This window comes from Lycorma delicatula, chromosome 4 (genome assembly GCF_047948215.1).
Source record: "Lycorma delicatula isolate Av1 chromosome 4, ASM4794821v1, whole genome shotgun sequence".
Classification (NCBI taxonomy): domain Eukaryota; kingdom Metazoa; phylum Arthropoda; class Insecta; order Hemiptera; family Fulgoridae; genus Lycorma; species Lycorma delicatula.
The window spans coordinates 185,920,818-185,933,189 of NC_134458.1; the positions used below are offsets into that span (position 1 = coordinate 185,920,818).

A 12,372-nucleotide genomic window follows, 5' to 3' on the forward strand; every position below is an offset into this window, starting at 1 on the left:
CCCGAAAATACTGCATCAAGATGTAATATAGGATAAACTTCATGAAGATTTGAAAAAAATTGTATGTATTTATTTGTATCTCTTTAAGAAATCCAAGATATGTGAGAAGACATGTTTTTTTGGAGATTAATTTTGTATTTTTGATTTTTACAATCCGCTGCGCAATAAATTTTGATATAAGAGTATAAAATGACTTTTCTTAATCAATATTCCATTACCAGGTATCGAAGTAAAAAAATGGAAATAACTTTCTCTTTTTCCATATCTGAAGGCTGGAAGTATTTTTTTATTACACTGCTTTCAACAAAAAATCTTTCACTTTCCGTTTGATCCTTTTGAAAGTGCACCAATATAATTTTAAATATGTTGTTACCCATCTAAGATAACCAAATGCAACAACCCAAGCAGAAGATTTACTTCATTTTCGATTAATTTAATAGGAGATATTTTGTCAAGATAATTATATAAGTAAACAAGATGTTAAGTTATTTTTATTTCGTTCTTTTTAATAACTATTCTTACACTTGTTTAACAATGATCTGGGTTACTGTTTAGTTTTTCGATTACAAGAATATATAATGATCTTAAGTAATTAATGTATATTGAATTGTTTTTTTTTTTTAAGTTTTGGCATTTTATTTAAATGAAAAAAAAAATCCGGTATTTTATGGTATTTTTCCATTAATTATATTTGTTACCGTGTGAAATTTGAGCTAAACCGTTCGATAAAAAAAAACATCTGTTGCAAATGTAAAGATATGATTTTCTATAGGAACATGCAAGCTTTTATTGTTATTTAAAAAATAAATAAATGTTTGGATACCTAGTTTCCATCTGTAAAAATATAAAATAATTATTTGTAAGTTGTTTAAGCAAATGATTTATTGCTAGGTCATTAGATATTACATTGAAGATTGATTCGTAAATCAATTCTCAGATCGGTCAAAGACCGATCTGAGAATTGATCACGGGACCTTCGATGAATTATGTAAAAACATTATCTCTTCATGCCACCAAGATATTAATCAAGATTTTAACACTTGTTTTATATATTTCTTTAACATTTACTTATCTTACTTAAAAAATAATTTTTCTAGGTTTTTTTATTCGATACTCTCATATAACTTATTTTAAAAATTTTTTTCGGATTTTAATAAAAGCAGCCTGTTGTCCATCGCTACAAAATATTACATAGATCTTTTGTTTTACCATTATCTAGTAATATTAGGTACAATAAGGTTTAATCATTTCATATTGGTACAGCTGATCTGGAATTACTATGTCACAAAAAACACAAACTATGATATTAAAGCCCTGAATTTTGAAGAAAAAAAAATAAGGCGATAAAAAGCCTACTAAGCCATATATTATTTCAATATATTTTACATAATTTAATTGGCCTTAAATATAATTAGCCCAACATTTCGACACGTATTTGTCAGTTCAGATTCCATCGGTGCCTTACACCCTATTAGAGATACGTACGCTGGGGTCTGTGACATACAATCTGTTATAACCGTGAGTTTCTGTTGGATCCCCAGTCATATTGGAATTTCAGGCAATGAGTGCACTGATAGAGCAACAAAAGAGGCTTGTTTCCAGCCTCCTTTCACTAATCGTGTTGTTTCTGATGATCTTGTCAGTTTTCTGAAGCGGGTGATCCGTGATGAGCGGCAAAACGAATGAAATGCTACCATCAACAATAAACTTCGTCCTGTACTTCGAATACTGTGTCACCGTGGAGCTCCCTGCATGCAGGAATAACCGTCGAGAGGAGGTTATTATTTGCTGTTTGCGTATAGGGCATACTAGGCTCACTCATGGATATCTTATGACTCTGACCGATGCACCCGTCTATATTCACTACGAATGTCAACTAACGATACACCACATCCTTGTAGATTGTGTCTGTTATGCGGCATTGCGTCGGAAGTTTAAACTAGGGGCTAACTTTCGAAATATGTTAGAAAACAGAGATGACGTTATCGAATGTTTTACGATTTCACAGGGCCGTCCGTTTGTATTCAAATATTTGATTTTTACTATAGTACGTTTAGGCTATTTATTATAATCTTTCTCAACGAAAGTTATAAAACTGTTTGGATAGCACAAAATTGTTGGGAAAGATTAGAAAAATAATACTTTACTTGTAAAAAGTTTAAAATATTGTAGGAAATGGAAATAAACTTTATTAAAAAAATTCAGTGAAAATAATAATACGTAGTAAGGATTCATGAAATGAAATAAGGAATGATTTTATTATTTATTTTTATTTTTTTATTTTTTTTAAAACAAGATTTAAGTAGTATTAAAGTAAAATATAAAGAAGAAGAAAGTGAATGCTATATAAAAATTATGAGAAATAAAAGTATTATTTTGCATAGCTTCAAATGAATTTCTACCATCAGTGCTTTTACTTGAGAATGAAAAAAGAAAAATGAAGAAAAACTTTGAATTTTATTTTTTTAAAAGCATTTGATTTGCTTCGGCTGTTTTGTTGGCCTGAATTGAGTAAAAATTGATTCTTCTTTGGGTTTCTTTTAAAGGCAATCATGTTGTTTTCCTCCATGAAGCTTGAATAAGAATAGAAGGGGGGAGGAGTATGACGGCGAAAGAGAAGGTGGGAAAGGGAGAATAAGTGGAATTGGGTGCAATATCGACATCTCAAGCTCAATGAAAATTGGAGTACGAAGATTTAGTCTATTATGGTTAACCAAACGAACAGAAATAAAATCTATTTTCCTATACGAACACTCCATCTATATCCATAACACTATTTACCACCACATTCAACACTACAGAGTCTTTTTCTTTTTAATAATTTATTATTATTAGATTTTTTTCTTAAATCGTAATAAAACTAAAATAAATCTTAATTTTTATAAAAATATAATACTATTATCACCATACCAAACATTATTAAATCAAGATTAAACAATATTATCTTAAATCTTTACTACATCCAAGGTAAATAAATCCACAGTAGATAGTTCCAGTCCATAGTAATGAAATTAGTTTTGTTAAAATAAGTTAATAAAATTATATGATAATAAAGGTGAGATCACGTCACCGCAATTACTTGTAGATTCATAAACGTAAAATTATATTTTTAAGGGTTTTATTTACTGTCATATTTTGGAACTCTAATAGGGGTACATATGCTGCAATAATATATATCAATGTATATATATATATATATATATATATATATATATATATATATATATATAAATAGTGGGAGAATTGCAAGTTAAACTAATCTAAGAAAAAAAAAGGTAAGAATATGACAATTCCTGAGATAAAAGCTGGTTTAATAATAGATATAAAATTTATGATGAAATTATTATAAAAATTACAGGTTATTACAAAGGGACAATTAAAAAAAAAATTTTGCAAAGAAACTCACCCATAATTTGTGTATTTACTCCTGAAAATCTGATTGAGAAACAAAGCGAATATATTACATGATTTGGTTCATTATTGTCGTCAAAGAAAGTTATGTAACACTACAAAACTAATTATTTTTTATAGCTGTAACGTTTGTAAAAATTGAAAAATGAAAAGAAATTAATGATTTTCGATTTTCACCAGTTTTATTTAAATATGACAACTGTTTCGATACACAGGTCCTTCTTCAGATGTTCTTCAGAATGCATATTAGCATTCCGTACGTAAAATACAGAATACGTATTCTGTAGTAACATCTGAAGAAGATACCGTGTATTTAAAGAGCTGTCATATTTAAATAAAATTCGTGAAAATCCAAAATAATTAATTTTTTTAATTTTTCAGTTTTTAAATGTGTATTTTCTCCAAGTAAAGGCATCATCAATCGATTAAATGTTTTTAGTCCCACCATCTTCAGTGATTAGTGCTACTGTTCTTATCCTAGTGTAATTGATATTTTATTTAAATTAGACACGTGTTTTTAGAATGCGGTCGTAAAGTGTGATCTGAATTATGCCTGTCCATTTAGGATATCGTTTTTGCATGTTCATATTATTTCATAATATTCAAGCATAAGAGGTAATCGCACTTTTTTTGTATAGAATATCAAGATTTTAATATATGTTGGTAGATTTGTAATGTCATTTATTTTTCATCAACAAAAGTTGTAGGAAATTCTGCGGAAGAGAGAAGAATTTTAACACCTAATTAAAATTGTCCAAATATGTTGGATCTTAAACCAATATGGTAGTATCCTACAGTTATTGGTCACAGTCAGAGGAATTTTAGATTTAATAAGGCAAAAATAGAAGGAAAAAGGGACTAAATTAATTACACTAATATCTTCTAGAACAGTAAAAAATCCTCTGGAAAAATAAACGTCTTGACAGAAGAAAGATAGGAAGGTCGATGATGGGGAAATCAATTCATCAATTGGTAGGATGGGAACAGGCTTTGAAGTATAATACATATTTTTATGATGACGGTATACGAGTATCTGAACATATTTTTTGTACCTGCAGTTAATTTACAAAAAAATAAATATATTTAAAACACCTCGTATTCATTTTGAAGTGCTTTACTCTTCGCATCATAGGATGTTATTTTTAATACGTAGGTCAAAGGGACGACGATATATTGATGAAATGTGGAGGAAGTTTTACTAAATCAATTCATTCACAAAAAAAAAAATCAAAATTGGTTTTGGAAAACTACTGTACCAGTGATTAAATTCATTAATATATACTGTCTTTTTATGGACGATCCAAGAAATATTCAGTTGTTTTTGTTTAAATTAAATATTTTCAAGAAAATTACATTTTTGGTGACCCAAGATGAAAATTTAATGTTCTTCTGTTGCCTAAAAACAGGGTGATCGTGTCTAAAAACCGTCAGTTGTTGGTAGATATTGTATTTAAGAATAGCTTTACAAAACTAAACGCTAATTAATTCAAAAAATCTAAACCATAAAGAAATACCTCTAAAAGATAAACTACATTAACCGGACTATTTTTCTAACATACTAGAATCAATTCTTGAAAAAAATTCGTACCAAAATAAAAAACACTAATCGAAACCTACTATCATTTTCAAGAGATTATGTTGCGCATTAATTAATCAGTTGTTGAAGGTTACTTTACTTTTGTTTTAATTTAATAACTGATCTGATTTTAAGTTCAATGCTTTCTTAATTAAATAATCTAGAGAGGGAAATCGCCTACTGTAGAGAACAACTCCAGCTGTACTCTAACCACTACCGGTGCGTCTAGCCTACGGGACATAAGTTTATTCAACTTTCTTTCTGAAACATCTTTTTTCCTAGAATTATTTTTATAGATAGACCTCTTACTCCGTAACTATATACACATCTGAAATTTATTTGTAATGAATTAAAAGGACGTCAATAGACTTTACAAACGGTGCAAGGAGTTTTTTAAATACAATTAATTAAAAAATTCTTTTACAGTAAGTAAATTTACGATTACCTCGTATATTTTATTCTTTACCGAAAACTCTTTAAGTTTATATTTCCATGTTCTTTAGTTTATTCAAAACGTCTTGAAAATAATTGGCTATTTTAATAACAAAGTAGATATGTCTAATATCACTTGGTCAGTTATAAGTAACCACAACTACGTTTATTAAGAAGCTCGTACAGTTACTTTAGAAAACAGAAATATTAAATTACTAAAAATTACATTAATCTTTGTTACAGTGAAATGTCAACCAAGGTCACTGAGTAATCCGCCCACAATGATACAACCCCCGTTCGTTTAAATTTAACTAAATGAGCATGAGGGTATTAATAGTACGTTAGCTGTTAGCCTTTTTTATTTAATCGACTACAACTTCAACACAAAAAATCCATTATAAATGGATTTTTCATATTCTGCCACTTCTAATAATTATAAAACAGTATATGATACGAAGTAGACAATTTATGAACTTTTCGAAATCTACAATTTTCAGTAGTAGTGGCAATTTTAGGATCTTAAAAACCCTATTTCAATTTTTTAATTAGTACAGATGTATTTAATATACAGCATCATACATAATTATTATTTTTATTATATAATTTATAGATTTCAGCATTTTATATCATTAATAAATATATACTGATTATGAAAGAAATTAAAGTTTTTTTTTTTGGTACCTATCTCAAATTATACTTACAATCGTTTCGTAAATCAGAAACCATAAGTTAATTTTATGGCATTAGTCAAGTTGTAAAGGATGTCCCTTGAAACAGCTTAATTACATTCTACATATCAACAGTAAATCAAAGATAGAAAAACATCGATAACGTCCAGCCAGTAATGAACCAAAAATCACAATAATGTCCAGTACTATGAATAAAACTACAACGTAGGAAGAATAATAGAACATAGATATAAATAACACTAGAAACATAAATGAACATAACATAAACCCTTTGATAGCGCACAACTAAAGAAGAGAGGTCTCGTCCTGAGTATCACTATTAGGTTCCAAGATCCAAAACATGAATCCGTTTTAACCGCCTTACATCTTCCCTACTGTCTAAATGGTTAACAGCTGAATAGTTTACGTGGTTATTAAGTCTTATTTTGTGCTTATTTGCACAAAACAAGAATCGATCGTCTTCCTCTCGAACGCACGGTAACCCTGAGAACTCATGAATTTCGTTGTTTTGTACGAACCATGGCGCCTTTGTCAAATCACAATCCAAATCTTGATTAATTTGTGTCAAATCCATCTCATAAATTTATTTTGGAATCGCTGAATAATTTCTATATTGTTAGTGCTCACCGTAACCGAGAATTGCAATCCGTATGTCCAAACCGGTTTTAGAATCACTTTGTACAGAAGTAGCATGTTAGATAGGGATAGTTGCGATTTCCTGCCTCATAACCAGTATAGCTCGTTAAATTTGATAGCTAGTCGTTTCTTTTTTTCTTAATGTGAACCTTCTATGTTAGACGATGACCTAAAATACCTAAATACCGTACACTTTCAGCTCGCGGGATGTAACCTCCATGTAAATGAATTCCCCTGGGCAGTCACCTCTTCTCATCCCGAATATCATGTAATTCGATTTCGCTTGATTGGCCTTTATTTAAATTACACTAAAAAAACATTATTAACTGAAAAAATATGGTAAAGTGAAAACTATATTTAATTTGGGTGCTGTAGTTTGTAATTTTCAAGTGATCTGCAGGAGACAAGAATCTCTCCAAAAAAAATAGTTATCTCCAAGTACAACATTAGGATACTAATGAAGTTATTAAGAAATATTAGGAAGTAGTAATTATGTAGTAGGAAGTAGAAAATTACGATTTCTTATTAACTTATCAACCCTTCAAAAACACAAGTAATATTCAACTCTATTTACAAGTAATATTCAAGAAGTAATTACATCTCTATTTTCTTCAAAGGAACTAGATGTATACTAAATACTATTACTCACATACAAATCAGTTCTTATTACTATAACTCAGACGCTTTTCAATCGTGCCAGATATAAAAACTGGATAGTTAGTATAAAGTAATAAATTAATTACTCCGTTCTCTGTAAAATAATCTATTATTTGACCTGTCTTTATCGTTATAATTAAGTTTATCTTTTATCTATCGTTTATCTTTTACGTTATAACCTGTCTTCTATAATTAAATAGAATTTTAAAATATAAACCGTTTGCGATAAGAAAAGACATTATACTTTATCATGACTAGATTATGTTAATTTATCGATCAAATAATAAATTATGTATTACAAATGAAGAAAATATGATTTCTGATGATGGGATGATCACTGCCACGTAAATAACTTTAAGGCTTCACAAATATTTACAAAAAAAAAATTAATATTTATTTTTTTATAATAGTATTAATTTTTAAAATTGAGAAATACTAAAGTAATATAGAATAGATAAATTTATTGATGAAAATTACGTTTTTACTTTTTTCTAAAATCGATATATTTATCGAAATTTTGCCTTAGTCTTTTTTTTAACATTTTCAAATGTTACATTACAAAATTTAACACTACAGATTTTACGCTAAAAACTTATAACATTTTCTGAAAGTATTTCCATAGACTCAATTAAAATTTATTTTAGATTATAATAATTCCAAAATTACTAGTAATTATCTATTCAGAAATCTTAAATTATTTATCCTTTACACGTTGGTTTTAAAAAATCATGAAAATATCTTACATCAGAACTTAAATAATAATTAGTATTCTAAAATATTCTCATATGTCTTACAGAACATAGTCCCTCAACACAAAAAAGTAATAAACTGCATTTTTTAACTGCATAATTTTTTACGAAAAATTAAATCTGTTATTTCTTATTTATAAAGATACAGCTTGTTAAATGTAACACACGTCAAAATTTAAAAACCTCAGTTGATAGGGATGTAGATGGATTTCTGTGCCGGCGTATGAAATCTTTCATCTTACGAAGTTCTGTTTTAGTAAACTAACCGCTCCATTATACCATTACCTGTATCCACATTACTTCAGATATCCCTATTATAACTACTGATCATCTATAAGTTTATACTTTATAAACTTTGGCGAGTTATACATAACCATATTTTCTGCAATCATTATAACAAAAATTCAATATTTAATCAAATTTAGTATCCTAAAGGTTGTAAAATTTTGTTATCTAAGGGGTAAAATTACAAAGGATTAATGAAGTAAAATAAAGAAGATAGATCGTAGCACATATAAGAACAAATTTCATTAAAAAGAGTCAGCTAAATTAATAATGATCAAAGAATTATAAAAATTATCTGAAACGATTTCCGTGGACTCTTAACAAGGCAACGAAATATGAACCTTGAAAAAATAGAAGAGAGAGTAATAGAAACATAAAATATGATGCTACCAGAAGATATTGAAAATTAAATAGATAGACAAAATTCAAATTAAGAGAAAAACGAAGAGAAAAATTTCTACAAGAATATTTTAAAGAGACAACTAAGTTAGTAAGTTATATATTAAGACAATTTAATTAATTTAATTGTACAGGGATGTACTAGAGGTGAAAATTGTAGAGAAAGACAAAGATAGGAATATTTAGACCAAATTACCTAGTATAAATAATGTAGTAAATAAATTATGTTACAATTAAATAACGTTAAATTTTGCTGAGTTGTGATCAGCAAAGAGAAGGAAATAAAGAACAGCAATAAACCAGACTGATGACCGAAAAATAATGTTTTTATGTTCAAAGAATTTGAAATAGTTATTTTCATAATTGACGTTCACAATCTACAATGAGTGAAATAGACAAAAAATTCAATAGAAGCACAAAATGAAATACAGAAAAATAGTTCCAACGTACATTTTACACTTCATAAGAATAATTAAAACGAAGTTTCGAGTTATATTAGAACCGATACAGGCCGTTAATTAAATCACTAATTTTGAAAATTATGTATTTTTAAAGAAAACCGGTATGGTAGTGACACGGGTTAATGAATAGCAATCAAGTCGTTTTATTTAATATACAGTATTACTTTTATATTAGAAATTTCCAAAAAAATAAAATTAATAAAAATATATATTATAGAAATGTACAACTAAATATTACACTATAACAATCATATAACTATATACAAAATTATATATTATATAATGTAAATCAATAAAGAAAAAATATTGAAGACAGCAAGTTTTTTTTTTATATAGATATCTAGTAGCTTTCAGCAAAGGCATGGCTTACAACATATTTCTTATTCCGCCTATTGATATACCAATGGAAAAGAATTTATCCAATCTGCGGAAAATATTGCGTTTCCTATTCGTTTAAGAAAATCATAAAAGTGCATTTTGGACAAACATACTTTGTCATCAAAGCGGAACGACTTTATAGAAGGGACACAAAATATAGCAAGCAAGCTGTCGTCTTTTTCAACTGCTACCAAAAACTCAGTTCTTTCATATATTCCTTTTCTATCACTACGACCGTATTTTAAACCTTTTTCTTCTATGAAGAAATGTCTGTTTGATATATATAATTTATTTTTTTATTATTTTTATTATTTTATTAAAGCGATGTAAACAGACAGTTTTCGGCACGAAAGAAAGGTTTTGGCTGGCTGAGAATGGCTTTACTATTATGTAAATAATTAAATAATCACGTAGTGATTTGTGCAGTAAGTAGTTAGTTACTAACCTCAATTGAACTATATATTATGAAAATAATATTTTTTAAACAGTATTAGAATTCATTTGTATCTATATATTATATTCCATTTTAATGTACAATCTACTAAAATAAAAGACACACAATTAACTACGCAGATCTTTATCGATGATATTTAATTAATTCATTAAATTTTGTTTTCAAAACGTAATAGAATAATAACCAACATCTATTACATTAATTTATTCATATTTAGGTACACTTTATTTAATAGAAAAAGAATTTTGGGTAAGGGATATTATAATAAACACACTATAAGGTGTTCCATAGAATTTCTCCCACTTCCTTACTGGATCGTATGGAGGTATCCATACTAACACTTTTTTTTCTCCTCCAAACTTTGTAGGACTCCGCAAACAAATTCTGTCATTGGACCAATCCGACCGATTCAACGGTTTGAGAAAGCCGATTCCGTGAAGGGTTATACCAGTGAGAGGCGCATCATCTCTTGCTAAATCAAATTTTCTGATCAAACTTGCGGTTGGGAAAGCAGCCACGTACGCAGCATATCAAAATAAGTAACTCCTGTTACGCTTGCTTTCAAGAAAGAACGGCCTGTAAATTTACCGTCAGGATATTGCATACAATGAACATTATGTGTGTTAACTTTTCCACTATGATAAAACGTTAATTCATCACTAAACAATATAAATCAAAAACGTTGTCAGCGTCATGCTGCAACGTTTTACTCGTAGTCAGTAGGCATATCTTAGTTGGTAGGTTTGAAAGCCTGTAACATCTGTAAACGGTATAGACGAACAGTAGAGAAGAAGCGTTTCCTTAAAACATTCTACACTATCACCAACACTCCTAGTTTGCGCCTGATCTTCCTACCAGATTTTTAGGACTATCTGGACATGTTCAACATTTTCTCCAGACCGAGATAATCGGTCATCGCATATCTTCCCTTTACACTGACATACTGTCGTTTCAAACTGAAACGCCACCGACGGATGTTACTGTCACATGGAGAATCACAATTAAACTTTTTTTCCAGATGTACACTGAACTGAAACTGCAGATTTACATTTAGCAAACTAAATAAGAAGCAAACACCCAGAAAGTTTTCTGTTCAGGAGTCGCCATTTTTTTTTATAGTGATTTGAAACCATCTTTATCAGCTAAGATTCGTTAACCCTAACAAAAGAATCTAACTTTTAAAATGTTTATATCGATGTGATTTCCTGATATTCTTATGTATCGAAGAAAATAATAGTTCAATAAACTAATAAATTAATAACAATATAAATTTTTCGTATAAACCTGTTACATCTCATTACTTGATTAAAAATAATTTTTGACTAGAAATATTATAATAAAAACATTTTAAGTTGTCTCAGAATTACTACCAAACTTAGCCAGACTGTAGAAAGTAAGAATCCTTTCAATGTGCATTAAATACTGCCATTGTTTAAAAGTAGCCAGAGATGTAAAGGCTGAATTGGGGACAATGAACACCGCCGACTGAGTAATAACCAAAAACAGTTTATATTCCAACAACATAAATGATGGTGGAAAAAAAAATGTGTGCTTAAGACCGCACAGCCGAAGTGAAAACTTGTATGGGATCGCAATCGTTTCGAATTATATTATATTACAAGTAGCATATAATGTTAACATTCATTAGCCACTTTAACCTTTGACCCCTTAGAGCAAATTTGACGCACAATTTGAACGTGTGTTTTTCAACATTGTCCCCTTTTTCTAGTTAAATTTTCACGCTGAAAGAGTTGATTTATTGCAAAATACGTAATAAAACACGGGTTTGAGATGCCCCCTAAATTACAAGGAACCAACAAATAAAATGGCTATTGAACCTCAACGTCTCTTTTCACAGGTTTATTCACTATCTCCACTAATTAAAATGTATTACTTATACATATTCCGTAGTTTATTAAGCTGGTTAATTTTTTTATTTCTATTGCCAGAAGGTTTTGGAAATGGTAAAAAATTATTGTGAAAAATGTTTATTATTAATTTATTTTTTATTTTTTTGCCTTAGTGTTTAATTTACAATCGGATCCAGTTTACCGGAACCATAAATAAATTTGAAAACAAGAATAAAATTATTTGCAGATAGGTGCTTCTATTGAAATCCCTCAAAAAACTGTGTATGGTACATTTCTAATATAGTATTCATAGATGTGTCCAAGGAATATTAATAAACTTCAGAAGATAAAATAGCTAATACTCAAAGGATAGCTAATAAAACAAAGTAACGGTG

The 12,372-nt window shown here is 28.7% G+C and overlaps 1 protein-coding gene across 2 annotated transcripts in view; it reads right to left on the reverse strand.

Annotated features, from left to right (window-relative positions):
- Window positions 1–12,372, reverse strand: part of LOC142324143 (uncharacterized) — a 616,229-nt gene that overhangs the window by 95,908 nt on the left and 507,949 nt on the right. The window lies entirely within an intron of this gene.